This window comes from Athene cunicularia (assembly GCF_003259725.1).
Source record: "Athene cunicularia isolate RWA chromosome 12 unlocalized genomic scaffold, athCun1 chr12_part1, whole genome shotgun sequence".
Classification (NCBI taxonomy): domain Eukaryota; kingdom Metazoa; phylum Chordata; class Aves; order Strigiformes; family Strigidae; genus Athene; species Athene cunicularia.
The window spans coordinates 17,886,454-17,902,134 of NW_020799116.1; positions in this window are offsets into that span (position 1 = coordinate 17,886,454).

Sequence of the window (15,681 nt, forward strand, 5' to 3'; positions counted from 1 at the left end):
GGGGGGGGGGGGGAGAAAATGGTGTCCAGAGATGTCCATAAGAATTACAGAGATACAAGCCATAGGAAACTAAGTGCTACATTCCCACAAAGAGACACAAGTCACTGGGCTGGAGTAACATAGAAAAACATTCCTGGAAAAGGCTTTATCCAGCTACATAGTTTTGCTGTGTTTTAAAGAAGTCTGGATCATCTTAAAATCAAGCAGAGGCTACTGAGAGGAAAGGCCTGCAGGCATCAAACTATTTAGCTTTTTTCAGTGCTTTAGCAAAGTTAGGAGCCAGGCTGAGAGCAGCAGAGAATCTACAGTCAGAGAGTCAAGGCAAAGTGGAGGCACTGAAACCTGCTTTCCAGTCAGAAGGCGACTTCAAAAGGTTAATGAAAAATTCCATCTGCCAAAAATACAAGAGTCTTCTAGGTAATTCTTCAATCCCTTTTTTACTAACAGTGCCTATAACCATGGTGAAAACATTCACTGGAGTGAGTTGGGAATGACACAGGGGAGGAAGAATGAGGACTAGTGAAACTCCCGAAGTTCCATGCTCCATCCTTGGGTTCTGCAAGAGATCTAAAAACACGTCACCCCCAACTCCAGAGAAGCAGTAAGTGCTTTGCAGCAAACAAGCACTCTTGGGTGGATGTCATCACTCCGGTCACAGCCAATGCTTCCAGACTAATACCTGAAATCCCGGTAAGATTAGCCAGTGCTCACACTGTGTAGCAGATATCCTGATTTATGCCTGTAGGAGACAAGAGAAGACAAGAGAAGAGGGCTCCTTGCTAAAGTTGTCATAATGTCCCTTATTTCAAGGAAAATTCAAGGAACAGGTGTTTGGGAAGACTTTGCAAGTAGCTGATGGTGCAGGGCACAAAGCAGGCAGATTGCAAGAAGGGTTTTCAGGGTTATTGTACGTGCAGATCCTGAGCTTGGTAACACGTTGGACTGGGGAAGCTCCCTTTCCCTCAGCAGCAACTGGAGAGCTTGTCCCTCCAGCCAGCTCCTGCTTGCCCTTCCGCGAAGCGGGGAGGCCTGACTCTGAAGCAACCTCAGAGGATCAGCTTTCTACATCCACAGCCTCAGAAATGAAAGGTAAAAACCAAAATACGTTTTTTATTTTCACAGGTAGGCTGTGAGATTTCAGATCAGCCACATCCCTCCCCTTGCACGGAGATCACTCCTTGGCTTCTCACAGCATGCCTCATGGGCACAGCTCTACCAGCAGCATGCTCACAGCACGTTTCTGGTTATTCCCTTTTAACCTCTCTGGCTTCACATTACAGACGACCAGTATAAGGAACTCAGGTTCACTTTAGGTGGATGGGAGCAGGAGAACTTGATCCGAAATGAGCAAAATCCTGCAGCTGTCATTGAGATGAAGACTTAGCGTGAAGTCTTAAATCACAGTGACCGGCAGAGGCTGAATTGTACATGTGTGGAGGATTAAGTCACGTCTAACTCCAGGCTTCCCATGTACAACATTTTAACAGCTACCTCTATACATGCAGATTAGAAACATAAGCAAAGAAATGTAAAAACCAGAAGTGCGTCTTCAGCGTGCACAGCTAGGGCCAACTGGCACGGCTGTCATGAAGCGCTGCACCGCTTCGGCAGAGTCTCAACCAAAACGTAATCTCCGCTCTCCTTGAAACACTCCTGAAACAAAGCCTCGTGGCTCAGACCTGCCAAGTCTCCTTTATTTGGACTGAAACTCACTCACACTTGGCAGCCGTTTGGTGCAATTTGAAGCTGGCTCAGACCTAAAGTGAAAAGATTAACGGGATATTTGAAATCTCACTCCCATTTTTCCTCAGATCTTACTTATGTAAAAGCTCTGATGTTGGTTGCTGAGCTCCTTAAAACCTAATCTGCACAATGTGCCACAGTAAATAAACAGATTTAAGCAGCAAGTGTGTTTAAAAGGAGTTTATTTAGAAAGCACACGCATCACTAAAGAGAGCTTATTTCTTATCTAACTCCAAGCACTTAGAAGGCAATCCTTCAGGGGTGTTCTGCAGGCAGTGTGAGATTAATTTTGTTTGCAGCAATTATTTTCAGGATGTTCTCCACTCATATTAAGAGGCTGAAAGTTCAGTCAGTTTCTTGGCTTGGGGATTAGAGAAAAGCTGGAGACATTAAAAAAACCTTCAGACCAAACTTACCCAGAAGAGTGGCCTTCCCGGCTTGGGCGAACTGGCCTTCAGAAAAGGAAGGAACAGAGCCTAACACACTGGGACCTACAATCAGAGGACCTGATGGACCACGATTTCAGCTTTACATCTCAGCAGTGGCCTCATCCAAACAAGTTAAGACCTCCAAACAGGGCCTGAATTAATTCAGCTCCCACATGCACATTTACTAGACAGACAGAACTGGAGTTACTCTTACTGCAGAGAGGCTGGAGAGGACCTCAAAAACCACCAACAGACACGTTCTGGACACTGACCACCACGGGACTGACCACACCATTCATTTCTGAATGCCAGACCACACCTCAGTGACAAATTTCACCCTTTTCACATAAATCACGTGTCCAAGTTCAAGTAACGACCAGCGCAGGTCCAACAGCCTCTAGCAACACTGCAGGCCAGCAAAGACCCTGATTCCCTCTGGAAATCAGGGAAAAGCTGATATTCTTCCTCGATCTGGAAGCTCACAGGGGGGCTCTGCAGGGGCCCACTGAAGCCTGCTTATGTTCACCATGGACTCAAAACTCATGGTAGGGCAGGGGCTTTGATTTAAAAGCTTGCAGGAGAGATGACATCAGCCTGTAGTTTCCTTCCTGCCACGCTGATGGCTTGGTTTAGTGCTGACTCAGGAGAACAGCAAGCAGCTACTGAACCACATTTTCTTTGCTGATCATTCATCTGAACCTCAAGATTTAAATAAGGAAGGGGAGAGACCCACAGTCTCTGCTGCTTACCTCAGGAGCTGAAAAGCTGAATTTTATTTTTTTTTTATATAAAAATATTATATGGTGATTCATTTTAGAAAAAGATTTGCACATTGCTGCTCTGATCTGAAGTGATTTTTTTTTTCCTAGTAGCAAGGAACCATACTCTGTAGTGTAAACTCACACTTTGACATTCACACAAAACATTCCCAGCATCCTAAATCCCATTCTGCCATTTCCTTCTACCTTTCCTTGCTCCCACGAACATGCCCAAATCACTAACTTTCGATGCAAGTGAGACTGTAGGCTCCCTCTGCTTTTTCATTCCGGTTTTCTGTGCCCTGTGCAATACATCAGGCAACACCATCTAACTGATTCAGGCAGCTCCTGAATTATTCTTTATCTTTTCTGATGCCAATGCCTGTGGCTTCAGATCTGAGCACACCCACTTGGTACCAGGCCCATGCTGACTGCACGCCTGTTGAGTAGAGAATTACCAGCTACAGCAAACAGCAACTGTTGTACAAAGCAGTTTAACATTGCAACAGTAGTAAAAATGCTCTGGAGAAAGTAGGTGCTTCCATTGTTTCAGGAAATTAATTCCACATGGCACCCCATTACCCCATGTTGCCAAATGCACTGTTGTGCAAGTATATTGCAAACACTAATTCCCCACCATGCGCATCAGAAAAATGCTTACTCTTTCTTTCATGTATAACCCTTCACCCATGGAACATTAGGCTGATGACTGACTGGTACAAAGAAGTGACAGCCACAGACTACTGAGGAATACAAGTAAATGGTTGCATACAAACTATCTAACCCTCTGGTGAGCTGACCATCATGACACCCCCTCTCTCACTGAAGAGGACAATGTGTGCCCAGGGATGCACGCTGGCTTGGTTAATTCAGGGGTGAGTGTACTGAATACTGATTGTAAGGTATCACGCAAATGTAAAAATCACTTTGCTGTGTTTGTATAGTAGTTTAGAAAAGTCACAGTGCCTTTGCATCTGTCCTCTACAGCCCATTTTTGTCCTGTAGCACAGAATCTTCCACTGCAACATTTCCCAATGAGCGTTTCTTGCCAATACAACGACAAAAAGCTGGGTTAAATATTGAATGGGATTTTCAATACACAAATAGCTAGGCTGCTAAGCATAGGCCATTTTTCTTACCTTATTCTAGCAGTAACTTTCTTGGAAGTCCCTTTGGCTTTCAGATTTAAGGCATATAATACTGTTCTTCCTGCCTGCAGCCAAGAAGGATGAGCTGAAGCCTGTCTGCCTCTAATTTGATTTTAGCATCTTTACACATTTGATTATTTACTGTAACAAGGGACAAGCGTTCAGACAGACCCATTTTTCAAACAAATCAAGTCAAACATCTTGAAGACATCTCTAGCTACCTGGAATAATTAAATTAAAACACTCTGTAAAAGCAGGGGTCGATGATACCAAGCTACACCATTATGGCATTTCATAGACGACTTGGCTGCGTACAGAAATGTCATGTTCTTTCCATTGCAGTACTCCCTGACTCTGTCTCTGGGTGATGCTTTCTATGAATTTTTAGTGCCATGAGCCTTTCTGCACTCTTTCAAGGTCACAGCATTATGTGCTCTGATGCCTCTCACAGTTACTCCAGATTTTTCAGTTTCTGCTCATTACTGCAAGCTGGCAAACACAACAGTTTATACTTTGGATTTAATGCTGTAAGCTCAAGTCACTCCGTTAGAGAGAGAGAAAAAGCTTCAAACCTACTACTACCACCGCTGATATACCCAAACATCACTCGTGGAAGGATCTGAAAGAAAAAATGGCAGGATTTCTACTCTTTGTCCACTCCTTTTAACCAACTCAGATTCCCAAAGAAACAAAGGACAAATAAGTACCAAAATTTTGCAAGGAGCATACAAAACGGACCGTGCAGCTATCCGCAGTCAATGTAACACACTGAAATGTAAGAAGTGCACACAAATTCCCCTGCAGTTTAAAGCCATTTACAGGGTAAGGATCCTGCGGAGTGCTGGGTGCTTGCCTGGTGTTCAGTACTGTCAGTCCCACCACTGTGAAGGTACGAGTGTTCAGCGATAGGAATGTCAGGCCTGAAATCAAACAGGGAAAGCTCAGTTCTGACCAATATACACACAGCGATTGTTGGTAAGCTGCATTTCACTTATCTTTGAGTTTCTCTCAGATGACCCCTGTAAGTAATAGCTTTTGGACCCTGGGATCCCTGTGCTTTAGGCCTTTTGAATAAACTCAAGTATCTGGATTTCAGCTACCTGGTCATCCTTCCCAGACACCTCTGCTACCACTGCAGCAGCTGCGGCTTCTTTCAGTCACTCCGATAGGGAGCCTTTGGAGACTACCTTCCACGAGACTGACTACCTCACTGAGCACCAGGTTTTTAATTACAGAAAAGAGTAAAACATCCAAACAAATGCAGAAAAGGTGTACTTACTTTGTTTTTATTCAGCCCCTTTTTCTTCCTCACCTGACACATTTCAGCTTCTGAAAGCCTCTCCTATTTCTCAGGTTTCTCCCGTGATATCTCCAAGCACTGCTGCCCATTTCTACTGACATCAACTATGTTTCTAGGTAGGGTCTTTTTCATAAACCAGATACTTTTGAGCTCATTTCCTTAATTCTTCCAGACTGGCAATTATATCCATTCATTTACTGACTGTTCTCACAGCCCCTGAAGCATTTTCTTCAGGGCGGTCACATCTCTGTTTTCCAGGAACAAAGGGCTGTTCTGAACTAGTCCATCCATGCAACGCAGTAACGTACTACTTTATCTAAAAGTTACAGATTATCCCCAAATTCTTCGTGACGTAGAAAGCTTTCTTTGGCAAATATGTTATTTGGCAAAGCCAGATAGCAATGTGGCACAGACCTCTTGCTGACATCATCCAACCTTGAACTTTCTTTGTATTGTAAAGTTGCTAGTAGGCAAAACTCTTCCACAGAGAAAAACATGAGTAGGAAGAACCTCCAATAGGAGAATAAGACTTTAGCTGACAATGAGTAATTTCCTCCTCGGGGAACACCTGAGACAATACCATACAATAAGTACAGTAAGTTCGTGGTTTGTATCAATAATGCAGCAGCGAGATGTCAAAGCTTTAGGTGATATAACTTTAGAGACACAAAAGAAGAGCTCTCTATAAACGAAATTTCTGAAACTGCCCCGATGCTTCATTATGTGACTGTGCTGGAAATAGCTACAGAGAATCCCTTTTTTCTGCGTAATAGGATTTATACCTGCAGCGATCCAAATAGTGCTGATACACATCTGCTTCTTTCTAATGGTCTCTGCTAGGGCAACCCTGGTGATTTTTGTTCAGAGCAAGGCCCTATCACAACTGGTATTATCCTGAACCTTAACAGACACTGACCTTCCAGCCTAAACCTGAAGTCCTCAAGCATCTTGCTACAAGGCTGATATCAAATGTGCACAGTGGGTGATGAGGTCAGTGAACCAAAACCTATAATCTTTTATGAAACATCAAGCCCTCTCCAGATTGCAGAATTGTCTGAAAAAATCTGGTACAAAAAGCAAAAATGTCATACATTAGAAGTGTGTAGTTGTGGCTTGCTAACAGAGGTTATTCGCAGAGCTTTGACCAGGTAACAGGCATGAATTTTCTGGACGAGGTAAAACATGCAAACATGTGGTGGCTTGCAAGTATGTTCAAAGCGAGCCTTTTACTATTTTTAAACAGTGTGCTAGCCATATATGAAAAATTCCTGAGTGGATTCTTCAGACAGAAGTGACACTTGAAAACTGCCATGTCTGTTCAGATCCTGCTATAAAGGACCCACTGGAATTTATCCGTTTTGTTTCCTGTGTTACCACACCACAAAACCATCTGAGAAGCCAAATGCACATTGCAGCAACCAGCACCAGTCCTCCTCCCAGGCACTCCGGGATGTATAACCCGTGTTTGGCTTATAAAGCTTTGGAGCAAGAGCTGTTTCTTTTCCTTTTAACTTTCACATAGTATTTAGTATAATGAGGTCCAGAAATGCTGATTCTATGGATTGCCATAAAGCAATTAAAATCCTGCCATGACTTCCTTCAGCCTTTTTACTGTTGATTTACTACAACCAGCTCTAAAGTCTTCATGAGTCTGTAACCATTAACAAACTTCAGGAATAGTAAAACAAATCCTAGCAAAGACACCCATCTTTTGATGTCTCAAACGTCAGAGACATTCCTCTCCACAGAGCAGTGATACTGAGTTCAGTGAAAACCACTGCAGTGTCAGCCCTGTGTAATGAAAAAATACTTTAGGGTAGGCACTTCTCCTTCTCAAGGTTTTTGGTTGGGTTTTTGTGGATGCTCTTCTCCTCATTCAAAGTTGACCCCAAGGGGTTGTAACCCCTCCAGAGATGGAGAGTCCGATTACCGTCTGTCCACATTTCAATGTCACCCTTAGCAGCATCACAGCTATTGCTGGAAGGACATGGCTGTATTTATCAGTGGGGTTCTTCAGGTAAAAAATTAAGACATTCTCTTCACATCAGATGCAGCACAAGTGGTTCATAACTCCGAAGAGGGAAAAGGCAAAGTCTTATATATTTAATATTACACATTATCAGCTCTGTAGTGCTTAGCATCACACAATTTGCTTTCTTTATGCCAGTTATTCAGTCCATGGTTCATGATCGGTCCTTTCAGCAGGAGCATCAAGAGCCATTCAAGAGCTGTTGGGGCACCACCCACATGCACAGTACAGTGCACCAGGCACCCACAGCACCCACTCCAGGAATGAGATAGACAACATGGAGAATGGTTATGTGAGCTCTGCCCTAGGCAAGTTTCCACTTATTCACTAGTGTCTGCACAGGTTTCATGCGACTTTTTACTTAAGAACACAATAAAAGTAGTTACCATAGCAATTTCCACATCTCTTGATACTTGTGCTACCTCTGAAAGTCAGAGCACCTTTTCATAGAAATTCTTACCAACACACCAAGTGAACTTCATGATTTTTAGATGGTTTTGGAGGAAAAGAGACAGCTTAAGTTTCCTGAGATTTCAGAATCCTATTGAAAAGTGGTGCCTTTGTTTCAAGGGGGAACAATGTCTATTGTACAGTAGAAACTTAATGCATTTCAGAAGAGATAGAAGAAAGTGGCTTAATTCCAGAAGTATTCATCATCCACAAAGATGATGGAAAAATGTCTGCCAAAAAGAAGCCTCTTGCTCCGTCAAAGATACAGCATGCTTAAAGAGAAGTTTTGTTTCCATGGTGACTGAATTTGGAGTAAGAACATCCCCTGCATCAGACATTGCTAAATCAAAAACCCAGTTGCTTTTGTTCATGCAGCCAGCTGGATTTTTAACCCTGCTTTGTCCAAACAAACATTTTAGTACTTTACTCTCCCTTTCTGCTGTGTCCAGCTTCTCTTTGTAAATGAAGCAGGAATAAGAAAGCAGGTACAACTAAATATGAGAAATCTGATCATGCAATCTTAATAATTAGAAATAGCTATAGTTTTCAATAGCATACCAGTATTTTTAAAAAACACTTTTTAAAAATATCAGCAACAAGCTGTCTGTAAAGACAATTACCAATTATGCATAGGCCAGTGATGCACAAGTTCTTCTTTACTTTCTTCACCTCTTAGATATAAAAGCTAACCCCTCCCTCATACTATCAATCTCACACTTTTCTAAAGAATAGGAAAAAAAAGGATTCTTAGCAGCCAGCTTTGAAGGGACGGCTATCCCGGAGCACAGTCAAATGTAGGAAAGGGCGACTCAGAGCTGAAGGTCCTCAACAGCCACGTTTTGATCAGTTGTCTGCCTGTTTAAAATTCTGATCTCATATCTATCACAAAAACTGGCAACAGCTCCACTTCAGTCAGTCAGGTTACTGCCATTCCGACTAGTACCAGGCACTGGACTCAAGACAAAGGTCGTTAGCTTGAGCATCTCACCTTATGCCTTGCCAAAGCACCACACGATGCAGAAGATTGTGTGAAGGCAGCAGGAGGTGAAACGGGAAACCATGGCTTAGTGTCGGAGCAATGCCAACAGGCTGACAGTGTCGTGGCTTTTCAGCACTGCGTGGCTAGATGACAATGGGAGCAATGGCCGAATCCATTGCTATTCTGGGGACATATCTCTGGTGATCCCACATGTAGTTTACCATTTTTGCCAATGAAATTGAAGGGCCAATTTTAGCACTTGGGTTTTGGCTACAGTCACCGAAAGCAAAATCTGACACAGCCACTAAAACTACCAGCAACTTCTGGTAGCTGCAAACGATCTATTGTCATATGTAAATTATGGGAGTGATATGGAAATTGAAAAAAAGTCTATGACATCTCAAAAAAAAAAAAAAAAAGGGTTTGAGATTCAGAAACTGGAGTTAACTTAAAAGGGTACTTGACGGAGTTAGCTGCTTTAGCATTTCGGGCCAACATTTGCCAAGTTGCACAATTCTCAGCATAGAGGAACTTACTTTTTTCAGCAAACAAAACACTTCAGTACTTCTTTCTATATGAAAGAAAGAATGCCAGCTACAAGCAAGAAACCAAGTAAAACAATGGACATTGGATGTTTCCATTTAAACATATCTGAAGGATCAGAGCCATCATTATCCAAGTTGCCCAACACTTTCCAGTATAAGGCCATTTGTCAGTTATTTATGTCATTGCCAACTTTAGGCTGGAAGTTTACATGCTGGGTGTATGCTTCAAGCCATTTCTTTTATCTTTTTTTTTTTTAAATTTCAACTAAAGCAATACAGCTGTTTCTGAATTAAAATGAAGAAACAGTCTGCTGCTTTGCCCACAAGGAAAAGCTTTCAACCTTTGCCTTGTTTGGCTCTACCCACCCTGCAATTGAGAAAGTAACTCAAAGCTTTGGCAACTAGCAGCACTAGAGCAAGAACATTTTCTGCCATCTCCAGGAAAATCCACCCAAATTTAGCCACTTTACCAGCTTTGGAAAACAAACCATCAATTGGTATATGCCTATAAAAATAAGTATTCAAGACCCTTTTCCTGAAGTTTATCACTCTACGCTTTGGCCTTAAAATGTAATGTTTCGTTGACTACTGTCACCAGTATTATCCAAAGTCCCACGTTACACGCAACTGAGCAGGCAGAAGCCTGATACTGAATAAAACATATCTCTTTCAGATCCCTTGGCTCTGACTAGTTTTTCAACACCACGCTGCCCCGTCAGTAATTCTCACTAGACTGACTGTAGAAACAAACAAAAAGACACAAAAACAATCAAGCCCAATTCATTTGGAAAGTCAAAAAACTTAATCAGCTTCTGAAGATGGGAATTTTTCATACCCAGTTTCAGCAGAGCCTGCCATATAGAAACAACTGAAACCTTATTTTTATTTGGAGAAGAGTAAAATGAGTCTTTCAATTGTTTGAGTACAAAAGCTGAGGTTCTAAGTCCTTCCAAAAATCATTTTCTTCTACTTTCATCAAGTTAAATGAAATGTTTTCACTCAAGTGTTATCTAGAAACAAGCCTGTTTACTAAGTCAAATCTTGTGATATCAACAGTTTAATTCTTCAGACAGCATGATGATGAATGGGCCTCCTCTCGGCTCACTTAATGACAGCTGTCTAACAAGGTGGAACGAAGTGCTCTCTAGAGATTCCTGTCTCATGTAGCTAAGACCAGACAATTTCTCGCCAGCAAAAGCTAGATGAAATAAGTCCTATCCAAAGATTAATTTTATTAAAACCACTGGATAACAACTACTTCTGCTTGCAAAAGATGGAACTGCAGAATGAAAGCTTGGCTCTCCTCACTTCTGCATGTGCTCATGGCCTTGTGTCAGGGATTCCAGCTGCAAGCATCAGCTTGACTTGTGATGCTTTCATCATACTTTAAAGAGTTTTCTTTAGAACTGCAACATGAAATACTTAGAAGTACAGTAACAATTTATTAGTGCTGAGAAGCCTTTCTGGATCCTGCACAGTCATGGCCTGGGAGGAAAGGTTCTCGCTACCTCACAATGTACAGAAAGGATCCAGGGTGGGAATATGGCCCTTTTACAAGTCTCGGCTATGAAGGAAGGAGATAAAACCTCTACATTTAGATGTGCTACTAACGTGCAAGCGTGTGCCACAACTCCACTATAAGGGGCAAAACCCATCTGTCCCATTGGTTTGTGTGGCCATGCAGCAAATTCTGCCTCTAATGCCTACCGAGGGAGCTCAAGTTCTTCTGTCTCACAGCCTCTTTCTTTGGTCATGTTACTTGAGCTCCTTATGGCTGTGCACCTTAAAAAGACAGCTGAACCTTTTGTTTTATATTCTAAGTCAAAAAGTCTCATGTGAGGGTAGATCCAGCATCAAAATGCTGATCTATTTTGAGGTGTACGTTATACCTGCAGTTGCTGCTCAGATAAAACAAGCTTTACTTTTTACTATAATCTACTACACACAGACAGACTAGAAGCTCAGGGGTGTCCAGTTTATGTTTAGTCTCATTAATTTAACAAGTAAGTGACAGAACAAATTTATCTATTCAGCACAAATTAGGGAGCATCCTTCTGAGCTTTCTTTCCAACTTTTCATAAGTTCCATGCACCTAAACAAGGAAATTAATACATTAAGCATGAGAACTTAAGAAAGGTTTCCAATTACTATATTTTCCTCCTCAATCAGAAAACTGACATGATTTAAAAAAAAAAAAAAAAAAAAAAGAAGTTGATGTTATAAAAAGGTTCAAACACAGAAGAAAATATCTGAGATCTATTATGCATAGGCCAAGAATTTTAAAAATTATACTGGCAGAAGCAGCACATGGTATTTTCAAAGCAACTAAATGCAGTGGTCAACAGGTTATAGATTGTTAAGTAAGATACCTGTTCATACAAGCTCTCTCCATGATTTACTCATTAGCCTTGATGGAACAATGAGTTTACTAATACAATCACCAGAGCCTGTTACTCAAAGCACCCTTTCCAACCCTCTGACAACTGCCCTTTCCGAAGGATGAGTAAAGGATGGCAATGAGCAATTTGGAAGCAGAGCATCATGTCCCTCAGCCCTATCAAAACCCACAGACTGCAAGAAATTTGACGGCTTAGTGCAGTGCCACATCTCCAGCAGCACTTCAGCCTGTCAACATCTTGGCACGGGGAGCCTGTAATTCTGCATTAGCCATTACTTGTCCCGCAGATCCAAGAGTCTTTCCAGGCTGACTGGTGCTCTTCATCCAATTATTCTTATCCCCAGAGCACTGTAATTTTATGCCAATTTTGCATACACTGTTGTTTCCAGAAATTCCGTGTTCAGTGTTTACACATGTTTCACAATGATCACTCCTAACAATCATTGAGAGAGACAATATTATCATGTTTTAATTTCCTATGAACTGATGGCTAAGACAGCACAGAAAGTTGTGAGTGCCAGATGGTCCAATTTATTTTATTTATTCTTTCAGCATCTTTATAGAGCCATAGGCACTTTACACATTTTGCCATTTAAAATCATGAACACTTTGCCATCACCCCTAAAATTCTGCCAATTGCCTTGGCTATTATCTTTGCTATGTCATCAGCTACCAGTCAGCATCACAGGCTTGCCAGCACCATGGCTGAACTACAGTTAAGAGAACTACAAATCCCAAACTGCAAACATCTCCTAGACAAACTGACTGTCAGGCAAAGCCTTACTGGTGGGCAACCATAGTCCCATAGTTTTTACTGGGAAATCCTCTCATTGGTCTTGGGCAGTGAAAGTCAAGTCAGCAAAGCACAAGACAATCAGCGGTATTTACTTTGTGATGGTGCAGATAATGACTTCAGATACTTTGTAGAGACAAGAAGAAAGTTTGAGAGCTACTATTTTTATTTGTCCTGTTAGTTCTAAGGTGGCTGACTCAAGAAGATCAGTTACTTAAGTAATTCATTAATAAATAGTGTAAGGGCCACCAGCTGAAAATGGCTGTCTTGATAACAGACAGGAAATGCTGATACATTCCTATCTTACTTTGAAGTGTATCTATGAAGAAAGACTCTTTGTCAGCAGACAGATTAAAAAAAAACCCAAAAAACAAACAACAGAAACTTATGAAAAGTCCGTTTGATTTACAGTTCCAAATCAGCAAGTGTGAAAGTAGATACTTGAGAGTTTTTCTGAGCAGAGATAGGCTGGAGCACTTCGCTGAGGCAGGATCCACCTTCCCATCCAGGAATAATGGAAAATGTTTACTAGTCTTTTAATTTCAGTGTCTTTTTGTCCTATGAGAGTTCCTGCAACAGATCCTACAACACAGAGGAAAAGCTGCTTTCCAGCTAGTCGCAGATCTAGCCAACATGGAAGTGGGATCCTTACCATCTGCTACCTGGAAGCAGTTCAACATGCCTCATTTCTGCAAGAAAAATGATGAAGGCAACCGTTGTGTTACTCACAGTTATATTTAACTACAAACTCCCTAAAATCTCACTTTCTCCCCAGTCCCAGGCTTCCTAGAGCCCACTGTCAGAGTTGCCTCTCCTCCCAAGCACAGCTTGCTCTGGAACTGTCCCCACCTTCTTAGTGTCTGGACCTTCTTCATCCTACCAGCTCCAATCCCAAACAGTTTGTGTACATGCTTATCTGGGGGCAACTAGCACAGAATCCGAATCAGAAAAGCGTGACAAGCACTCCAGTATTATTAAACATTTCCAGTTATTTTATTGGGGATTTTTATTTGGCTTTTTCTTCCTTCTTTTGTTTCAGCACTTACTGAACTACTAGATTTAGAAAAAGATCTAATGTTACAGAATAAGCTGAGAGCTTCTTCACTGAGACCAGCAACCACGGAGAGAGTCTGGTTTTACTATTCAACACACCATTTAGGTTCTCCTTTGCTACCTGTGTTGCTCAAATCACTTCACCGTACTGTGCATTTACCCAACAGCCAACCAAGAGAATTACATCTCTGCCATAAGACAAAGCAATGTGTTAACGCAAGCCAGTCACTCGGGTGAAGGAACAGCTTCCACTTCATTTATACGAAAATAGTAATATGCAACAGCCTTAACGTGAGATATTCTGGATCAGATAACATAATCATCAGCCTATGCTCCTCGGAGGCCAGTAACTCTTGTTCAGTATCTCACCTAGGAATAAAGCTTGGCTATCTGAAAAAAGTGCTAATTAACTAAAACTGCATTTTGAAAAAACAGTATCTGCACAGGAGAGTTTGGCAAACGTTTCTGTTCCAAAGCATTTAATTTATTTGAACAAAACACTGCATTTTAACTTTAATTACAGTCTGACCAGCTATGCTGCTACTTCCCAGGGAACTACAAATCTACAACACAGACGCAGCCATACTGGCTTTTTTTTTTTTTTTTTTTTTTTTTTTAAGCACTGTGAGTCAGCTGTTTGACCAGTCCTTTCTCTGGTTGAGAGCCATATTGGATATACCTTTACAATCCAACTGCAAATCCACTGCCTGGGGAAGCTGCTAATGCAGAGCCCTGCAGTGGTATCATAATCTGAATTAACATTTCTGGAACTGCTGAAGATGTGGAAATATTATTATTACTTATTTGGTAGGTGATTGGAAGGAGCTTTCCAGGCAGGCAAATTGGAAGCATTGTGTAGGTGTTACTTCTTAGACTTTTTGTATAAACAACACTGGGAAGAGCAGAGGAGTAGGACAGGGAACAGTAGCTTCCCAGCTCAAACCGTACCCTCACAGGTGGGTACCTGGGTTGCCAAAGAGAAATAAGGTTTTTTTAATGTAAAGCCAGCACTTAAGAGAATTTCACTGTAATCACTGAGCAGTTGTTCAGAGACTACCACGGTTAAATAGTCATGGAGAAGGAAATAAGGAGAGCAGTGCTGAGAATCTGTCTTCATGCTACACAGGAAGGATGTTTTGGGGGATGTTTCCAGGCAAGCTACAATTGAACCTGGCTTCTCTTTATTCAGACATCCTGAAAACATCCGTCAGTTGCTCTGTGGAGGGTGGCAGAGGAGTGCAAGTAACATCCCCTGGTTTAGAGCCAGGTGGGTGATGACTGAGGCTTCTTCCTCTGCTTTGTCTCCATGGTCCTAGGAGGAGAGGAGACTGGCACAAGCTGAAATTCTCAGAGACACGGACAAAGTGCTTTTTGCTTCCTAAGACAGTTCCCAGCGCCCGGCACTGCAGGGTCTCATCAGCTAAAGGGTACCCAGTGTGGGATTCCCAAGGATCTCTAAACTCAGCTCCTGGATCATACTGTCACCGGGATGGAAGATTAATTAAGGTTATACTTAAAACTGCAGAACAGAAAAATATCCATATTACTAGTATTACTGTGGGCTTGGTTTTTTTCCTTTCAAAAATACACAGATACTCCATGGGCAGCAGATTCATGATCCTTCCCACTGTAAGAACAGTGCGAGTAATGCAGTTTTGCCCAGGGGGTTGGAGCCATCCTTGCCTCCTGGCATGGCCCAGCACAAAACCCACAGCCACCAGAGCTTCGGGACACTTGCAGCTCTCGCGAGTGCGATACTCCGCCTTGGGGAGCGAGATGATGTGTCAGAGTTACGGGTCTGCCCCCCACATCTTCCCCTGGTGCGGGTGTAAAGCTGCGGGCCCGGAGGCAGCCCTTGGTTCTGCTCCCCACCAAAAGGGCCGCCCGTCCCACACGGGCCTCCCGCCAAGGAACACAGGGAGGCGCCGCCCGCAGAACGCCGTGTCCTCGGCCCGCACTGGGGCGCCCCTGGGCGCCCCGGTACAGAGGCTCCCGCTCCCAGCGCGCCGCTCCCGCGCCGCAGCGGAGGGCGCCAAGGCGGGGGCCGGGAGGGGCGG